Source organism: Rattus norvegicus, chromosome 15 (genome assembly GCF_036323735.1).
Source record: "Rattus norvegicus strain BN/NHsdMcwi chromosome 15, GRCr8, whole genome shotgun sequence".
In the NCBI taxonomy this organism is placed as follows: domain Eukaryota; kingdom Metazoa; phylum Chordata; class Mammalia; order Rodentia; family Muridae; genus Rattus; species Rattus norvegicus.
Window position 1 is genome coordinate 16,466,306 of NC_086033.1, and position 20,670 is coordinate 16,486,975.

General features: G+C 42.7%; 1 protein-coding gene and 1 pseudogene across 5 annotated transcripts in view; one reads left to right on the top strand and one right to left on the bottom strand.

Annotated features, from left to right (window-relative positions):
* Window positions 1-20,670, top strand: part of Fhit (fragile histidine triad diadenosine triphosphatase) — a 1,507,501-nt gene that overhangs the window by 100,905 nt on the left and 1,385,926 nt on the right.
* Window positions 18,588-20,516, bottom strand: Wbp11-ps9 (WW domain binding protein 11, pseudogene 9; annotated as a pseudogene).

Consider the following 20,670-nt stretch of genomic DNA (forward strand, 5'->3'; position numbering starts at 1 on the left):
AGGTCAGCTGCTAGAGCTGAAAGTGTCCACTCTTTCTGACTGAATCAGTGAAGCACATGACTGCTTCCTCCGCCCCGCCCCGCCCCCAACCCCTGCAGAAACTGTAAAAAGGACCACTAAGCCACATCTAGTGTGACAGCTTCTGCGTGTGTTCTGCTTCTGAGACCAGTTCTCCCGGCTTCAGTGGAGTGAGTGGCTGAGGGAAGGTGCTTGGCATTGACATTCAAATGAGTGTATCAAATATCTCTCTGGGCTACAGAATTTCTTTATCTGATGTTGCCACAACAAACAGCTCAGAGGTGTTTGTCTGAATCACTCTTGGCTTTTCATATGCCGACTGTTGAATGAAAGGAACCCTCTCTGAAGACTTTCCTTTGAAAGGAGAAGTCCATTATGAGTGTCTTTGAAGCTCTGAAGTGAGTCCTTTCTAGTTGGATAAAGCGCCACAATAGGCAGACAGAAGCAAAGACAGCCTTATAAATTTTCGTGTGAGCATGCTGGCCTATTGTTGTCTTTATTAAAATGATGCCTCCAAGCAGGTAATCTTATTCTGAGTGATATCTCCAGCCAGCTTGAAAGAAATCACTAGAAACTTCACATGTTGACCTTAAAACAGCTTAGGCCGTCGTGAGAAAATTGAAAGGGGATGGTTTGTGTGCTGAGAAGGTGGGTTTGTTGAGCAAATACACTCTCAAATCTTAGAATTTGAAATTAGCAACTCTATTAATAATGGTGGGGGATTTGCGCAGGAATGGCCCCGATAGACTCATGTGAGTGAATGCTTCACCCATAGGGAGAGGCACTATTAGGAGGTGTGACCTTGTTGGAGTAGGCACGGCCTTGTTGGAGGAAGTGTATCACTGTGGACACAGACTTTGAAGTCTCATATACTCAAGCTATGGCCACTGTGGTGCACAGTCTCCTCCTGCTGCCTACAACTCACAGTGTAGCTCCTTCTCTAGCACCATGTCTGCCTGCATGCTGCCATGTTTCCTGCCATGACCATAATGGACTAAACCTCTGAACTGTGTGTCAGCCCCAAATTAAATGCTTTTCTTTGTAAGAGTTGTCATGTTCATGGTGTCTGTTCACAGCAATTAAACCCAAACTAAGACAAATGGTAAGCAGGTGCGTTGGCATCAACACATGCATTCTCTTTGTTATTTACAAAATAGATCCATGTTCCTCTCAGAAAGGGCTTCTACCCGATTCCATATGCGTCGATACGTAGGTGAAAATGGCATATACTCATCATTACAACACACTAATTAGAAACAAAAAGTGACACTTCAAAGTAATTAAGTTTGCCAGCATCTCAATGTAAAACACTCCACAGTCAATTTCTAATCAACTGGTGTTGCATGTATGTTTGAAATATTATTTTGTTTTGAATTTGTGTTTTCATCATTTTCTGTGATGGGAATGGATATTGAGGCAGGGCATTCTTCTAGAAAAATAAGGAACCATTGCAACCTATCAATGCACTGCCCATAGGTCGTCATCTCATGTGGGGTGTATTTTTGTCTTTTACTTTCATTTAGCACTTGACAGAATGCTTGACATTTTCCATTTCTTCACCAGGTATGCTGGTTACGAGGACACAGGCAATTCCTACCCTCCAGGACCCTACCTTTCTTTCATTTGATCAAAGCTGTTTTAGTGTTTCTTCTTTTGAACTGTTGGAGAGTAAATTATCCCACCCTAAATATATTTCTTTGTCATATTTTGAGTTGGTTATCCAGAGAAATTGCTGACCTCTGTAGACACAGGAATAGCATGAAAAGCCATTTCTTTGCAAAGAGAAATTTCTATAAGCCCATGTCAGTAAACAATGGATATAGGCACAGGTCTTTTCTATCTCTTATCTCTTCCCTCTTGCTTAGAAAATGTCTCCCTTCCTTCCTTCCTTCCTTCCTTCCTTCCTTCCTTCCTTCCTTCTTTCTTTCCTTCCTTCCTTCTTGTGTGTGTGTGTGTGTGTGTGTATACATGTGTGTGTATATATATATTTATGTATATATGTATATGTATATGTATATATATTTATGTATATATGTATATGTATATGTGTATATATATAATGTTATGTGTGATGCTTGTGCATGTATCTTTCTTGTATGTGGTTTGTGTCTGTTGTATGAGTACGTGTGTGAGGTCTGTGGATATAGCTTTCATGTTTGTGTATGCTGTGTATGTGTGATGTCTGTACATATATTTATACGAATGCAAGTGTTCAGGTACCAAGGCATACACATAGAAGTTAGAAAACAACCTTGGATGTTGCTCTCCACCCTCTACTTTGAGAAAAGGGTCTTTTGTTGTTGTTATTGCTGTTATTAGTAACTGTGTATACCATGCAGCTGTCCTGTAAATTTCCAGGCACTCTCATGTCTCTTGTCTCCCACCAAGATTACAGAAACTTGCTTCTAAGTTTGACTTTACAATGGTTTTGTGGATTTGTACTCCTTGTTCTTGCAAAGTAAGCACTTTACCCACTGAACCATCTTCCCTGACCTTAGGAAATATCTTTCTATAGGAAGAAGAGATAGAGAGCCTAACACCTGTCCCAGACATGACCACAAGTGATGTGACCTGGAAGAATTTATCCTTCTGTACTTATGAGCCATCTCTCTTCATCCCTGAGGCTTAAGGCCCTATCCCTATATCATTTTTTATATAAAAATTTAGCCATCTTACTCCTTTTGAGTCTCAGACCTTGTACCTCTTGGATGGTAGGGTGGTTTAAAAGAAAATGTCCCCCTAGTCTCATACTGAATGCCATCATTAGGAAGTGTGATGCGCCCACCCTGACCAGCAAGGACGACGCAACGCCGTCGGACTCTTCTTAACAGCCTTTATTGCAGGAACACCTAATTGTTAATACGGGGACCCCGAGGAACAAAGGCACTTGCCTTATATACAAAACAGACTGTGGCTGTAAATTTGTCCACTGGGGATTGGTGGAGTATGAAATACCTATTTAGCATGAATATCACCCTGGCCTTGTAGGTGTTGGGGGTATGCTAACACATGCGCTGTAGGTGTTTACCACAAACCACCACCGGATGTCGGCGCCATCTTTAGCCGCTCCCTACAGAAGTGTGGCCTTGTTGTAGTAGACATGGCTTTGTTGGAGGAACTGTGCCACTGGGAGCAGGCTTTGAGGTCTCAGATGCTCAAACCAGGCCTAGCGTGACCTTCCAGCTGCCTGCTAATCCAGATGTAGAGTTCTCAGCTACCTCTCCAATGGCTGCCTGCATGTTGCCATGATTCCTGCCATAATGATAATGGACTAAACCTCTGAACTGTAAGCTATTCCCAACTAAATGCTTTTCTTTATAATAGTTGCTATGGTCACGATGTTTCTTCATAGCAATAGAATCCTAAGACATAAATTGGTACCAGGAGTGGGATATTGCTGTGAATGCATGTGAAAACATGTTGAACCATGCTTTTGTTCAGAGGAATGTGGACTTTAAGACTTTGGATTAGTAAAGCAATGGACTGATGTAAGATATAGATTAGATATAGATATCTAGATATAGATATAGATGTAAATATTTATCATATATAAAATATATATTTGAAATGTATCTATATTTCATATATATGAAAAATAGAAGTAGAAAAGAGATACCTTATCAACTAAGAATATATAAAAATTATGATCACTGATAATATACACATACATATTCACTAACATATATGCATATTCACTAACATATATGCATATTCACTTACATAGATGCTCTTAGTTGATAAGGTATCTCTTTTCTATTTTTTCCTCACATTGATATCTTTGTAGCCGAATTTGGGTTGTGAGTTTATGGGCTAGGGCTGTTTTTCATATCCCAGCTCTCTTCCAGGTATACTGTTGATACCTTCTGAATGTTTTCTCCCTCCTTCCCACACACTTTAATCCTCTTTTTATCTAACAGCAGCACCAAACCCCGAAGTCTAGTACTTAAGTTATGAATAGAGAGTATCCTCTCAAATGCTACTGGGACATGTGGTTTGGACCCAGTTGTGAACATGTTCGAATCAAGCCATATAGCTATTGGCTATAGTAACACACAGGAGACAGTATTCTTCCTTAAAGATTATCATTTCAAAGTGACATTTGGCCTGAGAAGTGGCCAGGACACTAAGTACTTCCTTAGATATTGGGTGGCAGAGCCAGGGAGATCAAGGTTTTATTATAGACATACTACACAGAATTTTTAGAACAATTTCTGTTGTAACAGAAGCCAAAAGTAGAGTATGTCTTTTTTTTTTTTTTTGTTCTTTTTTTTCGGAGCTGGGGACCGAACCCAGGGCCTTGCGCTTCCTAGGCAAGCGCTCTACCACTGAGCTAAATCCCCAACCCCCAGTAGAGTATGTCTTTATGCTGCCTATATACCATCTATACATCCATATCTGGGTAGTAAAAGCAGACAGATCACTGTTGTAGTTGTAGTCACCATTACCATCACCATCACCATCACCATCACCATCACCATCACCATCACCATCACCATCATGAGCACATCATTATCATTATCACCACCACCACAATCATAGCTGGGTTTTATTCAGCACAGAAATCCCTTAAGATAGGCTCCATCATCAATTAAATTGTATAAATGGCCAAATAAGTTCAGAGTGTTTAAATAGCTCACCCCGATACAGAGGGGTAATAAAGGCCACAGTCAAGACTTGCCCCTTGCATGTTACCAGCAGTGCTGGCTGCCCCAAACTCTTTCGGACCTGTATACACTACTACCTCTCGCTGTCTTTTCTGCTTCTGTTCTTCCTCGTACTAGGTCTTTATCCTTCTAAGTGGTTATGAGTTAAGTACTCAGGTTATCATTCATCTGTGAGTGAACACTGCCATTTTCTTAGTTTGTTTTCAGATAAATTTTTAAAGGCAAATTTCAGGCTTTCAAATGACTGTCTGAAGATGATGACTGATGTTGGATAGTGCTTGCTATTCAAATCTGCTTAAAGTACCAGCATTTCTTAAAGTGATGTGTAGCATAGAGCCTACTTTGAAGATTATACCACCATGTCTACATGAGACAGGAGTCACAATTTGAAAAGGAAATCATTCTTTATGCTATGGCAAGATTTATGGAAGTGTCTATTATATGTATGTCCTGCTATTTAGCTTCCTAAAAGAAATCCTAGCTATTTATTTACTGCATATTCAAAGAATTTGAGGTAGTAATAGCTATTTTTATCTATTATTGAGAGCTAAAAATTCAAGGGCAGAATATTTATATGAAAGACAGGGATGTGAGACCTCGATTCTGGTTTTGATTGGATATCTATAAAAATCAGCATTAGTGATTTAAAATCTAGAATCAGAAGATTCTAGTTTTGAATCTCTCCATGGCTGCAGTCATATTTTGGAAAAGGCTACTGTCTTTAGGATTTAATTTTTTATTTTTAAACTAGGGATAATAAAAGTTGATCATTGCCACGAGGGTCACTTGAGCTGAATCCTGAATAGCACTGGTACCAAAAAGGTGTTCAACATATGTGATGGTGGTGGTGAAGGTGGTGGAGGTGGTGAAGGTGGTGGAGGTGGTGGAGGTGGTGAAGGTGGTGGAGGAGTAGTGGTGGTGGTGGTGGTGGTGGAAGTGATGATGATGATGATGATGACGACAATGACGACGATGACGATGATTGATGATGGAGTTTCTTGTTATGTTTGAAGACATAAGGTACTACTCTGCTTCATTTCTGGAAGTGAAATCTGGAACGAAATCTGGAGGTGAAATCTATATATCTCTATCTGTCTATCTATTTATCTATCTATCTATATTTGATAAGTTAGGAGTGCACAAAATGTGAGTGTTCAAATGTTTGAAACTGGAGAGGGGTCAGTAGAGAGGAAAAGTGGAGGAGGCATCAGAACAAGACACTCACAGCTTGGTTTGGAACCAAATCCTCTGCTGCTCTAAACTCACATTATCTTACACAGTGGCCTTAACCTTCCCAAGTCTCAGCTTCTCCTGTCGAAAACGACAACAGCAATCCCCACTTAACAGGTTGTTTCTTGGATTTTAATGGAATTCAAAAGTTAACTTATTTGGGCTGTTGTAGCAGCTTAGACCGTAGGCCAGAAAACATTCACTATTTCTTAGTTCAAAAGACTGGATGTCTGAGACTGAGGTGTTAGGATGTTTGGTGTTTAGTGAGGACAAGCTTTCTTATTTGCAGACAGAGATTTCTTTCCTTATATCTTGGGAGGGCAGCATGGTGGGAAAAAAGCATCTGGAGTCCTTTTTATAAGGCATAAAATCTACCCTCCTTACCTAATTATGTCCCCAAAGCCCTGCATCCAAATTTTGCCATATTAGCAGTAGGAATTTTACATATAAATTGGGGGGCACAAACATTATGTTCATAATAATATGCTGATTTACAAATCTTGGGTTTATTTTTTAAGGTGATAGCCTGCAATAAAAATGTTGACATGAAATTGCAGCTGGCACTTTGTACAGGGAGTAGTAGATGCTGACAGTGGAGGAACATGTGTTTTAAGAAATTAATTTATTAGTATTTGTTATTATTATCACCCTTCTTCTTCTTCCTCTTCCTCCTCATCCTCTTCCTCCTCCACCTCTTCTTCTTCCTCCTCCTCTTTCTCCTCCTCCTCTTTCTCCTCCTCCTCTTTCTCCTCCTCCTCTTTCTCCTCCTCCTCTTTCTCCTCCTCCTCCTCCTCCTCCTCCTCCTCCTCCTCCTCCTCCTCCTCCTCTTCTTCTTCTTCTTCTTCTTCTTCTTCTTCTTCTTCTTCTTCTTCTTCTTCTTCTTCTTCTTCTTCTTCTCCTTCTTCTTCTCCATCATCATCACCACCACCACCACCACCACCACCACCACCACCACCACCACCACCACCACCACCACCACCATCATCGTTATCATATGCTACAGTGGAAAGCACATAATAATATGACAACCTTATGGAGTGCTTTCTCTCCTTGTCCCTTTCTGTGGATTCTGGTGATTAAACTCAAGTCACTAAGCTTTTGTGGCAAGTGCCCTTACTTGCTCCAGCCCTGTTTGTACACTTTTAAAGCTGCATCCCCCTCAGTTGCTCTCATGTGCTTGGAGATTCTAGAGTAGTAACATACCATCTGGAAGCCAAGAGGTTAACTTGCTTTGGAGAGCTCTCCTTAGCTCTCAGATATTATGCCTTGGCTACTGTTCTGGCAGGGAAGAGGAGGCCCTTGTGTGACAATGTGTTTAGTAGGGCATAAATCTACGTAATCAGCAGCTGGATGGAACCTCCGAGGCTCACCCCACAGCCAGGCTGTGTTGACGGAGTTAGATATGCTGAATTTCACTTCAGGCTCAGGGGCCCAGCAGTGAAGGCTGAGAAGCAGTTGTGGCCCACAGTGTAACCTGTGGTACTCCCTGTCCTTCTTGTCACTGTCACCATCATCACTCTAAGTCTTTATTAAGTGCTGGCCCCTGGAGCTCCCCTAGGTGTCATTACAGGCTGATGGGCAGCTCTGTCCTTTAAGTAAGAGTTTTTGCCAGGCTGTGAGTTGAAGAGGCCCATCTGTAATCCACAGCAGGCCCACTCTGTGGCTGCACGGGTTTTAGAGAGGACAGCAGGTGACTGTAGTAGCTGTTAGTAGGTTTTAGGTAACAGCTTAGACCATAGCTGCTTTCTCTAGGAACTACTATTTTTTCCCATCTTTGAGGAACTCCCTGGTGGGCTCACTGTTTTCTATTGATATGAATGCGTAGATGTGTAGGGTTAGGGTATAGAGGGGTACGGCTGATTCAACTGGGACACTCAGAAGTGTCCCAGTTTTCCTCAGAAGTTAGACCTGGGACTGAAGCATGTTGAATGTGCTAGATGGGCCCCGTAAACCTGGGAGCTGACACGTGTCTCATTAATTCAGTTGTGCTCAAAATGGTCAAGTAAATGAAGTCTTCATCTTATTTCTATTTCACATACCAAATCACAGAGGTTATGTGATTTACTTGAAGTCTTAGAGTAGGAACATAACAATAGCAAACACAACTCCATGCAGTTTGAGCTTGTTTGTTGAGCTGAGTAGGGGCTGGGAAGGGGAGAGAGAGAGAACAGATTGAACAGTGATGCAATCGACAGGCTGGGTGAGGAGCAGGAGTGCCCAGAGCCAGTAAATGGTGTTTACTGAGGAACATCCTGATTCTTGAGTCTTTCCTGTTCTAGGTTTCCAATCTTACTGGCCAAATGCTTGGGTTCTGAGAAACATCTCTATGTCCTTATGAATAAATTCTACTTTTCTTCTCAGTATAGTTCCAATGGAAGTCTATTACTGACAACTCAGGGTCTTGACAAAGTGTTCAAACTCCACTGAAAAAGATTACGGGCTCTGCATCCTGAGGTAGATAGGCTAGTCAAGGAGAACTACATGGTTTTGAAACTTAGAGTAACAGGAGCTCTGGAAGTGGTAAACATTAGTTGCTGTAGAAACTTAGAAGTGTGACCTATAAACGCCACCCCCCCCCAAAAAAAAGCAAAAACAGAGCAAGCAAACAAAAAATGATTGGTAGTGTGTTGGGAAGAACAGCTAGGAGAAGAGGCAGGCCAGGCAGGGAGAAGACTAAAGACAGGCGAGAACTATAACTCAGAAAAGACACAGTAACATGTGCTAGAGGAAGAGGAAGGTGATAGGAGAGGCAGTGTAACCGGGCTCTTGGTTGGACCATATGGAAAAGGGTCTTCAGTACAATGTAGGTGAAAGGAACCTCCTCCTATAGATAGAGGTTTATCCATTGCCTGATTTCTTCCCTCCAACAGGAAGGAATTTACAGACGTTGAAACTGAGAAGATGACATTCTGACTACATTACAGACAGTTTCAGAACAGACCCAAACAAACACACACAGCGTCTCAACATCCAGGAGCACTGTTTTCATTTTTGCACATGATCTTCCATTGGCCTCAAACATGCCTGTGTCTGTCCGTGCTCACAGCCCATCTACATATCATTTGCACGTCCTAATGGACCAACAAGGCTCACTGTGCCTCTGTGATGTCTTCTTATTATGGTAACAGCAGGATAATCTTACATTTAACAGAAGCTGTTCTTAGAACCCGCATGGCTCCAGATGATGCATTTGCCTCTTATGAAAGAAAACTCTGTCAACTGCAGAGTCCTGCCTTTGAGCAACTCAGACCTGGTGTCATGGTATTGTGGAGGTATTTAGTAACACACAGTTTTAAATGTGAGGGTTTAGAATATATATTCAGAATTAGATGGGTGTCCTGCAGCCCAGGCGACCTTGACACTCACAATGATGATTTTTAACTTCTGATCTTTTGTCTCTACCTCCCAAGTGCGTATTCAGGCTTTTCAAGGCTCCATATTTGAATCATTCTTGTCTGTACTCGCTGTCCTCCTTCCTGCAGCCCTCAGAAACGCTTCTGGGGTAACACAGCCTCCTGTTCACAGAGTGTGTTCAGGCATCTTGCCATTTCTATGCTTTGTAAACATGGAAAACAGTTTGATGTCCATCCATAGGCTCCAAACTGAGCCCTTGAGCTGACTTAATTTAGTTAGGAATCACTTTCTTGATTGTGGCTAGTGTCCTACAATCATTATTTTAATAATACAGGCCTCTTCAACCTAAACTAATAACGAATCAGCTCCGTCCTGGGGTGTGGTCATGGTACAGCCAGGCTGACCTGAGTGTCTGTGGGCTGTGGAGTGTAGCCTGTTTCTGCTCTTCCTTACTCTGTTCCTCAGTGGGTTCTGTCTGCGTCATTCTCTGTCCTTTCTGCTCCTGTGTTAAAGAAAATAGGATGATTGGCCAAAATTGCCCTGTAAATTAAATTTTGCCTCCTATCTCCAGCATGATAATGAGTCTTTAATTTAAAGATGCAGATAATTTTGCAATTGGATTTACATTTTGGTCTGTAATGAATTTAAGGTCTTTAAATTCCTTAGTTTTTCCCCTTATGATGCTTTTTTGTCAACATAACTTGATTCTGTGGTATGGACTTTGCTGTTGTTTTTATTCTAGGTTCTCTGTTTCAAAGCTCTTATTTTTTCTGTTTCTTTTCTTTGCTGATTTTTCTGAAAAGACACTGATTAATTGAGATATATATACACACATATATAAATATACATACATATGTATAAAATTAAAGAACTTGATTGATTTAAAATAAATATATAGAACAGTTCATGCAATGAACACATAGAGCAACTAAATACAGGAATATTCTTTGCAAACCATATCTGATTTACTCTGTGCATGTTTTACTCTATGCAAATGTGTAGGTCTGAGTTATTGACACACTCTCAAAATCTGTGCTCTGAAGGACAGATGTCAGAAGATCTCCCGAGTCCTCAGTTTCCTCCTCTATGGAACAGGAGCACTAGAGCGTGCATGGACATTGCATTTATTGGTGTCAGCCAAATGCCTGGTGTATAATACAAGCTCAGTTATCATCTGTGGCTAATCATGGCTTCGAGGAATGTGAAGCTTTCCTTATGATTTTAGGGTTGAACTTCAGTCCTTAAGTTCACATCTTTACAAAGAGGTCCAAAGCAATGAAAGGCAATTTAGCTCTTAGAAAGGAAAGTCTCAAGCCTCTTTCCCTTACCATTCCTTCCTCTTCACCCAGACTAGTCCGGCTCGTCTCTGTCTGATTCATACTAATGTCACCTACACCACAGAGGTCCTTGATGACCATCACTACCACACTTCTGTGAAATTATCTCTGATTTCAGAAGCAACTGCAAAATTAATTTTATTGAAGTGATTTTTTTTAATGCTAGTACTCTCTGCTTTTTTCTTTCCTGGTTTCAGGTCCAAAAGAAATTGAGGTCAAATGGCTACCTGTGGTGCCTATTAGCATACCAAAGCTGGTGGCCTCCAGGCATTCTCAGCTCTTCTTACTCTACCCTTATCCTGAACTTCTCCAGCTCAGGGACTTTCCTCCCTAAGCTTGGTCTTCTCTGTGCCCTCTCCCTGCTCTTCCTCTGTTCCTTAGCACCCGCCCCCTTTTGAGCCAGACTTCCAGTCTACAGGTCATGTTTAGTCAACTAGTTTCCCTGCTCTGGACTCTTCCAGAGGCTTCTAGCTGTACTCCCCTACAACAAAAACCTTCTCCTGAGTCATACCTTGGGGCACATCACCATGTCTCACTTTATAAACTCAGAGCCTTCTTTCCTGTTGAGAATCTGGTTGCCCAAAACTGGAGAGGGGAGTCTGGAATTGTGGGAGACAAAAATGCCCTTAGGAACTTTCACTAGATAAACATGCAAGCTCATGGACAAATGATCCAGCCTCCCGTAGTCTAGGGGCTGTGGAAGCCAGCACAAATCAAGTTCTCTGTGTAGACATGGTAAGTGCACCTTATTTGGAGTTTTATCCTCCAGGTGTGACATTGACATTGCTGTCTTGAAATGAGCTCAGCAGTGATTACCCACAGGAGACCCTCACAAGCCTGGGCTCACTAACTTCACCTGTGCTCTTGAGGCAGTGAAAAAGCTCCCCAGAGGTCCCTCCCCTTCCTGAGGATATACAAATGGCTCTTGCTGCGGGTGGGAGACTTGTCTTGATGGTGGTGGGGTAGCTGTAAGTTGCCCATGCCCTACAGGTATCCACAATTAAGCTGCTGTGTCAAGCTAGATTTGGCAGAGTCTTTTTTGGGGGAAGAAGGGGTACCTGTCATTGGTATTTTATTAGGAGTGAATAGATATTTATTTATGTTTCCACAGGAACCCTAGGATATCACACTCTGGTGTTGGCTTTCATGCCTTCTTCTTCTTCTTCTTCTTCTTCTTCTTCTTCTTCTTCTTCTTCTTCTTCTTCTTCTTCTTCTTCTTCTTCTTCTTCTCCTCCTCCTCCTCCTCCTCCTCCTCCTCCTCCTCCTCCTCCTCCTCCTCCTGCTCCTCCTCCTCCTCCTTCTCCTGTTCCTCCTGCTCCTCCTCCTCCTGCTCCTCCTCCTCCTGCTCCTGCTCCTGCTCCTGCTCCTTTTCCTGCTCCTGCTTCTTTCCTCCAAAGGCCTGTACACAAGCCTTTGTCTTATGTGCTTGTTACAGAGCCAACCCATAGCACCTCTGAAGTCCTTTGTCTTCTGGATATCTGTAGATCCCTGTCCTGGATCATTTCCTCTCTGGCTGAGAGAAGAGACCAGGCTCCTTTTGGATCTTGATCCTATTCCCTCTCTGCCCTTTAAGCCCAGGTCATCATATCCTGTCTCTAACTATACTATACCTCTAATGTAGACTGCTTGACTCACAGTATCAGCTGAACAAACCTTTTCTGAGTGAATTATTTCTGTTCTTCTGTGTGCCTTTTGATTCCTTCCTGTATACAATAGCTGTCTGGTAGATTAACTTTTCTCTCTCTTTCTTTCTTTCTTTCTTTCTTTCTTTCTTTCTTTCTTTCTTTCTTTCCTTCTTTCCTTCTTTCCTTCTTTCCTTCTTTCCTTCTTTCTTTCTTTCTTTCTTTCTTTCTTCCTTCCTTCCTTCCTTCCTTCCTTCCGTCCTTCCTTCCTTTCTGAAGTCCTGATGTCTTTTACTTTGGAAATAGAGATCATTACCTTAGTTTTTGAGCTCACTTCTTATTCTTTTGAACTCTCCTTACTTGATCTCTTAAAAGCTCTCTCTCTCTCATTCTTTTCTTGACTTGGAGACTTTCTCTCCTAATGTTCTTGTGGCTTTGCTAGCTGGGTTGAATTCTACATTTGTCTTTCTCTATGGCTCCATCTTGGATCCACACCTCTTTTGGAACTGTATACTCATCCTGAGTAAAACAGCAACTCTCATTTCCTTAGCTTCATGGATGTTTCCCAAATCTGTAATAGTCCATTTGATTCTCTTGAGTTCTAAGCTCTTGGAAATCCCTGTCTGGAAAGTCTGCAGATAATTCTAATTCATTGTTCTCAAGCTAGGATCAACCTCCATTTCTCATTTGAACCCCTTCCACATCCCGTCTTACTCAACAGTATTTCTGTCACTCAAGTTTGTAAGTATTTGTCTTTTACTGCTTTCTAGAAATAATTGTGTTCCTATTGTGATCCAGACATTATGTTAGATGGAAAGATATATGGTCAGTAAAACAAGTGTCATTATACCTTCCAGTAACTTATAATGTGCTAACCTATATTGATACTAATTTGATTTATCATAAAAATATTAGAACCAGGACAAATGTTAGAAAGAACAGTCCAGGATGCCCTGTGAGCTGTCAGAGAAAGAACTAGTCTATGCTCAGGATTTGAGCAGCTTCCATTAGCAAATAGCATTTGATATGTGATGGAGAGAATTGATGGAATGAGTTAGCAGAGAGGAGTACATCCTTCTTTTTTGCTATGTACCCTAGTCCCCTACCATCAAATCCACCTATTCTTCCATTTTATGTTTTCAGCGAGGACCATCGCAATGTCCATTTCTATCCTAAAAATCCCATTCTCATCTGCTGACTTTAAGTTGATGCCAGAGTTCTTCAACAGAATACAATTGTATAACATACTTTCTCCTTCCAATAACTTAAAACTCTTAGCAGCTCCCATGTTTCCAGAGTCAAATTCCATCCCTCTGTCATGGTGCCAAAGTCTTTCAAAGTCTGGCTTTCATCTCCTGTCACTCAACATCATGGCCTGTTCCCTGGCCACTACAGACTCTTTGTATTTGGCTAAAGACACCATGTCCTTGAAAGCTTTTATGCTTTGTCTTTATTCATTTATCAGCTTTGAATTCCTCTATCCTCCTTCTGTATCTGGCCAGTTCTTGCTGATCATCTTAGACGCCGCATAATTGTCACATCCTCCAAAGGACGTTCCTTGACCCATTATCTATGTCCCCATAGATTCTATCTGCATGCTGCTTTCATTGAAGTCCCATAGGTTTGTATTTTACCAACTTTTTTGTTTGTCTAGAAAATGTGTGACCAAGATGGTTTTGATATTACCTCTCTCTTCCCAGGGCTTAAAATATAGCAGGTATTAGGAAATATTTACAATCCAGCTTCTCTATGCAAATAGGTTGAGAGAGGCAAGGATGAGTGCAGAGGACCTGAAAGAAACAAATATCCCAGATCCTTTTCAGGGATGAGAGTTGTTGGTCTCTAATGAGTCTGATCAAAGCATAAGATTGATCCAGTCAAACTAACAACCTGGTGACTCATTAGTTGTCAAGTGAAAATAACATATCGGACCGCTGCTGCTGCTGCGGAGAAGCAGGCTGAAAGGCGGCACTCTTCTGGCTTCCACACCAAACCCAGCAAAAGGGAGGCCTTCAGATTGTTAGAGCCATCCAAGATAAAGGCATTTAATTGGCCTTATTTTGCTTCTAAAAAAAAATATGCCACCACGGCCTCCATTGCCACATCTAAGTGTTTCTTAAGAACAAAATACATTTCCTTTCTGGAGGAAAGTTCTGCCAAATCCTGACTGTTTCAACCTGTCAATTGTCCAGAGGCACACTGGTACCTCTCCTAGATAACACAGAGTCTGGCCAGTCCTATTGTTAATTCTGTTCTGATACTCAGGATGGGAGACTGGCATGTACAAAGCTATTATGGACTATTGTGCCACCTAACTACAGAGTGTTCCCTCCCATGCCGTTCTTGCACAATTTAACAAAGAAAGCCCTTTACTATTTCACAATTACTAGCTCAGGTCTGTGAAATGCATGCCAGGTAAGGATTCATATGTTGGCCTGCGCTCGTATATATCACAGGCAAATAGCAGTGGCTAAGACTTCTTGGCACCTGGGCTACGTTATGGGCTCAGCATTGATTGGTGCCATGCTCTCCTGAACAAGATTGTAAGGACTAGTTGGGGTTGTGAGTACGTATGTGTGAGGAAGATGGGTGGAAAAGGGCAAGAAGTTTTCCGTAGGGAGAAGTTGCTTATAGCTGTTGCTTGAGTGTTCCCCAAAAGGGAAGTAAGTAAATAGCAATAAAAGAAAGACAGATGTCCTGTGACCAGCGTTGGCAGCTTACAGATGCTGTGTGCTAAAAATGTACCTGGCCATTAGTGGTTGCCAAGGGATAAGAATGTGAATTATGAGATCAGTTGGACTTCCCAGAGATTTCTAAGAGTGGTGTGAGTGCTGAAGGATCAAAGGAAGAAAGAGTATGGTTCCTTTACTTGAGGAAATATTATTTTTATCAGGAGTTATTTAGATCACTGCTATGCCCAAGGGTCAATGGAGATGACAGTTTGGATTAGTCATTTGGAAAATTCTGACTTAATATCTTGAATTTACACATCTGCCATGAGGACTTTGATTCTCTCAATGCTATGTGCATTATAAAATATTTTCAAAGGTATTTTCATATGTCTTCTCTCATTTGAGAATCTTACTTGGTATTTTAGTGATAATAGCCATGGTACTCAGAGGTCTGTGTGTTTTGATCCCCAGTTATCTGTGATCCTTGGTCTTCCAATTCCTTCCCTCTTCACACACCCATCTTCTACGACTTTTTTCTATACCTGCAGTCTTTATGCATTTTAAATTCCCCCTTCTTCATGCCCCTCCCATCTGGCTCTCATGTGTTAAGTGTTAAGTGTGTGACGTACTCCTCTGTCTCATGCCATGCCACCAACTTAGAGAGGTGCAGAGAAAACATCTGTGCTTCTCAGCGTCATTTCCCCTAGTTTCCATAGACAGAGATTGTGGGAAACAGCGCATGAGCTAAGAATGCAGAGACAGTGGGAAACAGCGCATGCGCTAAGGATGCACAGAGAGTGGGACACAGCGCATGCTCTAAGGATGCAGAGACAGCACCAAGAATGGCTTCTGTACTTGCCTTGTTTGGAAATGAGCCTCTGAATGCAGACCGCTTGACTCCTCAGGGAACTGGAAGGAAGTAGAATTGAGAATAGAATTGAGGATGTTCATTCATTTAAATTTACCCTTTAAGTCATCGAACTCCTGAGTGACAACACAGGGCTCAGGGGTCAGGGGTCACCTGACCCAACAAACAAGGAGAAACTTTTTTTTAAAATCTTTTTGAGTAAAAAATAGTGTTTTTTTAAAAATACTTATATCAAAAGACAAGACAACATGTTTCGCTTAAAGATCGATTTTCATAGCTATTCTTAAATAGAACATTAAGATGCTTCACATAAAGGAGATTGAAGGACAGAAAAGTTCAGTAACTCGCTTACACAGCGAATTAGTGGCCAAGCCAGAATTCAACTAGGTGTTATGTCTGATACCTTCATTCCAACTACCACATTCCTCCCCAGGCTGATCCCCACAAAAGCCCAATATTTCTTTCTGGTAAAGAGGGTATTAACATGCATCTGGGAAAGCAGAAGGGAACATATGTTAGAAGGTGATTTGTGTAAACTAAGATTTGATTCATGCGCCAAGCCAGGGGCCAATAAACTTTGTTTTGGTGCAGGGCCAGTTAATAAATGTTGTAGGCTTTACAGGTCGTATAATCAACTCTACAGTTTTGACATAATCGTGTTTCTGATCTAGAGCGAAATAACTATATTCCAATAAAACTTTTTTCTAAAGTGGGGGTTAGGAATCTTATTAGGATTTAATTTCGAATTTTAGATTTATGTCAACACCTCATGTTATAAAAGAGAACAAGCATTCAGATACATTGAGCAAGAAAGTTGGCTTTATAGAAAAAATGTTGGAAGAAGACAGGGACAGAGCAGAGAACACAGTGGTCATCTCATTTGTCTTTTAGAGACATCCTGTGCCTTGCATGGTCTGTCTGCAAGGCCGACCAAGTGGAGAGGCATGGTCTGGTACACAGGCCGCCTCTTGGCCTTAACATCCCGCAGTGGGTACTTCGTCCACCCACAGAGTTCCTGTAGCATTTCTTTGCATCATTTTTTTCATGCTCTTGTCCTGTGTTTTAGTTTTTGTGTTGGCTTCTCTCTTACTTGACTGGGAACTTTTGAGACCAAGGCAAGTCATGTCACCTCTAGCATACAGCTTAGGGTGGAGTGGTTAACAAATTCCCGTTCTCTGGGATTTCCAGAGACTTGTACTTCTTCCTTTATGCAATACTGTTTCATTTGAATATTTTACACTAAGCTTGTATTACTGTGCAATCAAGGGGAAAAGGGTGAAGATATAGTGTATTTGAATGACTAAGTGGATGAGTGAGTGATTAAGAATTCAGTGTAGCTAAGGAAATTCAGAAGCAAGGTATCATTTACTGAACAACCAAATCTCTGGTTTTCCAAGAAATATAACATTTCTCACACTTACTACTCGAATTGCTTCTTAGCATCTTGATGAAACGGAAAGGCATAGATAGTTCCAGAGTAGCTGGGATAGCCATCATTTAAGACAGTCACCCCCTGATTCTATGTTCTTGCCTCAAACTGTGGAGGACTTGCTTCTGGAGTTTGGTCTTACTCATCGATGCCCAAATGATTTAAAGTTATCAAGAGCATTTAATGTGGCGGAGCTCGAGTGTAGCTGCCATGCTGTCCTGACCCTTCATCCCCATGCAATCTCTCTCTATTTGCAACAGATTTGCTATCTCCGGTCACACAGAGCCAGAGCCCAAACCAGCTCAGAAAGAATGTTTACGTTCCGATACTGCATCAGCCGGCAGTTGCCTCACTGCTGATAACCGTAATTGTTTCAACAATGGCAGCCTCTTATTTAGCCATGACATGGTTTGAATGTTTGCTCATTTGCCTGTCCTGGATTGGGATCATCATGTCTCATGATGGGACATGTCACATAGGAACCCACCCAACCTTTCTGGAAAACACAAGGGAAGCAGATATTCCCAGACCAATATTTGATTGTAGAATGTCACAGTGGTTTTTTAATTCAAGGGCATTGTTTATTCACAGTTACTGAGTGATGTGGCACTCTGAGGAAATCACAGATCATCTTGTATGGTGTGATGTATATGGTTCACACAGTTCTGCTGTGCCTTCTTGGGCCTCCACTCGTGCCTGCCCTCTGGTTGCTGTGGGCTGTAGCTATCGGAACATGTATCGTGTTCATAGTTATCCGTCACAGCCATCCTTTCTAGTGACTATGAAGTAGAGTACTGGACAGGAAGGAAAACAGGCAGTTGATAACACTGAATCCCACAATAAACATTGGCGATCGGGAAGAAAGAAGTGTTTTTCTCTTCAAGCTAAGCCTTTCTTTCTTGACCAGCCTATATAGTGCATTAGTCTTTTTTTATTTTTATTTTTTTGTGGGATATAACTTTAATCCCAGAATTGTGTATTTTCCTCCCACATATCCTACTTTGAGTTAGGAAATGATACTGAAATCCACTTCCCTACAAGTAAAATATTACAAAATATTTACAGGAAAATATTAAAAATAACTCCAACACAAAAGGCAAGAAGAAATAAACTTTGTATCCTCCAGAATTCTCAACTCTAGAGCCCACGGCACATGGGTCAAAGCAAGTAACTAAGACCTTGCTGACAAAATTCCCAAAATGGAGAGGGGAAGAGAGGGAGGAAATGGTAGTGTCAAAGGGAACAGGGGTTAGCAGCAGTATTTCACAGCCTGGTCTATTATAAAGAAACACCTCGTGCTTTGAGGAGAGGTTAGGGGAGGATCCTAGCAGGCAAACATGAGGAGGCTCCTGAAACATGACTTGGAAAACGCCTGGCAATGAACGTTGCCCTTTAAGTTTAACCAGAGCCTTTGTTTCTACAAACAGGTACTCTGAAGAGAAGCCTGTCCTGGTGGGAGAATCTGTCACAGTGACCCTTCCTTCTCTTTTATAAAGGCTTCCCAAACACTGTCCTTAATTTGTACAGAGACCGATCTGGGGGGCTGCTTTGACAATAGGTACAGCAGAGTCCTCCTCTGACCTTCTTTGGGAAATAGCAGTAGCCCTCTTATTCTCCCGGCGCACCCTCAGTGCAGTGGGCACAAATCTGCCTTGGGATTGGTGATCTGGGGCTTGGCACTGCTGGTCGCTGTGGCTTTCTTCTCGATGGTGGCTGCACTTGCATCATCCGGCTTCGGTTGCTGAATGAGGCTGGGCAGGGCATTCAACACCCCTGGGTTGGGCAAGAGAGCTGGTGAGAAAAGGCCAGGTGGGGCTGGTCCAAGAGTGGGACTACCAAGGGTGGGCGTATTACACCAGGACGAGGAGGGATACCTGGATGTGCAGCAGGAGGTAGCCTTGGTGGGGTCCTCGAGGACGGGGCCCATGCGGCAGACCTGGAGGTGGGCCTGGGGGAGGGCCAGGAGGTCGGCCTGGTAGAGTACTGGAGGTAAAAGTCGTGGTAAAAGTCCTTGGATTTCTGGCATTTCAGGTGGTCCCAAGAATGGAGGAGCCCCTGGAGGTGGCCCAGGAGGAAGGCCCGTAGGTGGAACAGGAGGCTATAAGGGTGGGGCAAGTGGTGGTCCGAGAGGTGGCGGTGCTGGCATGGGAGGTGCTTATGTCTGAGGAGGAAGAACGAACTGTGGAAGGGTCTGCTGCTGTGAAGAGGCCCCAAGCAGATGAGCCATCAGAGTGGGAGTCTTCTTCATGCTGCTTTTGTGATTGCTTCTCTGCCTCAGAATCATCAGAGTCGTGGTCATCCTCCTCCTCTGAAAATTCCTCCACTTCCCGTCCTTCCTCAGGGATTTCCTGACCTGCCATTCGCAGTATCATGGTTTGAAGAGAAGTCAGCTCTCTCATGTTCTTCTTCCTCCTTGATTTCCCAGGCACATGAGGAAGTCGGATGCTCGGACCTGACTTCTCCACAGCGCTGTTTTGCTCACTGTCATCGCGGTGCCCAAACTCATCCCCGTCACTCTCTACGTCTGATCTGTCAGTGTCACTGTCCTCAGTACTGTCATCATGCTTATCCTGACCCATGTCCTCAGGACAGCCGTTGTCCTCACTGGTGCTGGCCATGCCCCCGCTGAGCGAATTCTGGACTGCACAGCATGTCTTCATCTGGCCTCCGAGGGCAGGGTCTAGAGCAAAGCCCACTTTCCCGCCTTACATCTGCCGGACGTGAGGAGGAGGTGGGACGGGCAGTTTTCTGCCAGGGACAAGTGTCCCAGAAGAGGAACGTTAGAAACTGCTCGAGTTGAAGGCCCATATGCTGAGGTTTTCTTTAGGGTGGAGGGTGGTGACTGGGCACCAGGAAGAGGAATGTCCTGGATCAAGATGTTGGAAGGAGCACGCGTCATATCTGGCGAAGGGATGCTCTCGACTTCCGCATGCGGAGCGTTCTTGATGGCATCGAAGTACCAGCTCAGTTGCGTTCTCTCCTGTTCAGTTTCTACATGTAGCTGTCTCAAGTCTTTGTAAATATGTGTTTTCTTTTTCATAAAGTCGTAGGATTCATTCAAACCTTTCCCGCAGCCTTTTACACTTGTCTTTCAGTACTTTCTCATTCAACTGTGGCTGTTGCACTGGGTTAAACTCCATTCCAGCCAATTTCTCCATGCCCCGCATAATCTGTTCGGGATCTTTCATCTTCAAAACCGCAGCTTGGACCACCAGGCGCTGTTTTTTGTTCTTTTTCAATTCTCTTTTCCAGGTTTCCTTTCGGGTTTCATTTCGGGCTTGGTTTTCCCCCTCTTGGTGGAGGATGTTAATCTTCCTCCCATTTTGATAATTTATATGATTTACTTCTTCATTAAAAACAAAACAAAACAAAAACGACCGTGAGGCTCCCGGAACGGTGAGGGCGACTAGCAGGCGGTCCGCGAATACTTTCTACTAAGGGGCCTTCACTTCTACCTCTTGGTCAACCACACAGGC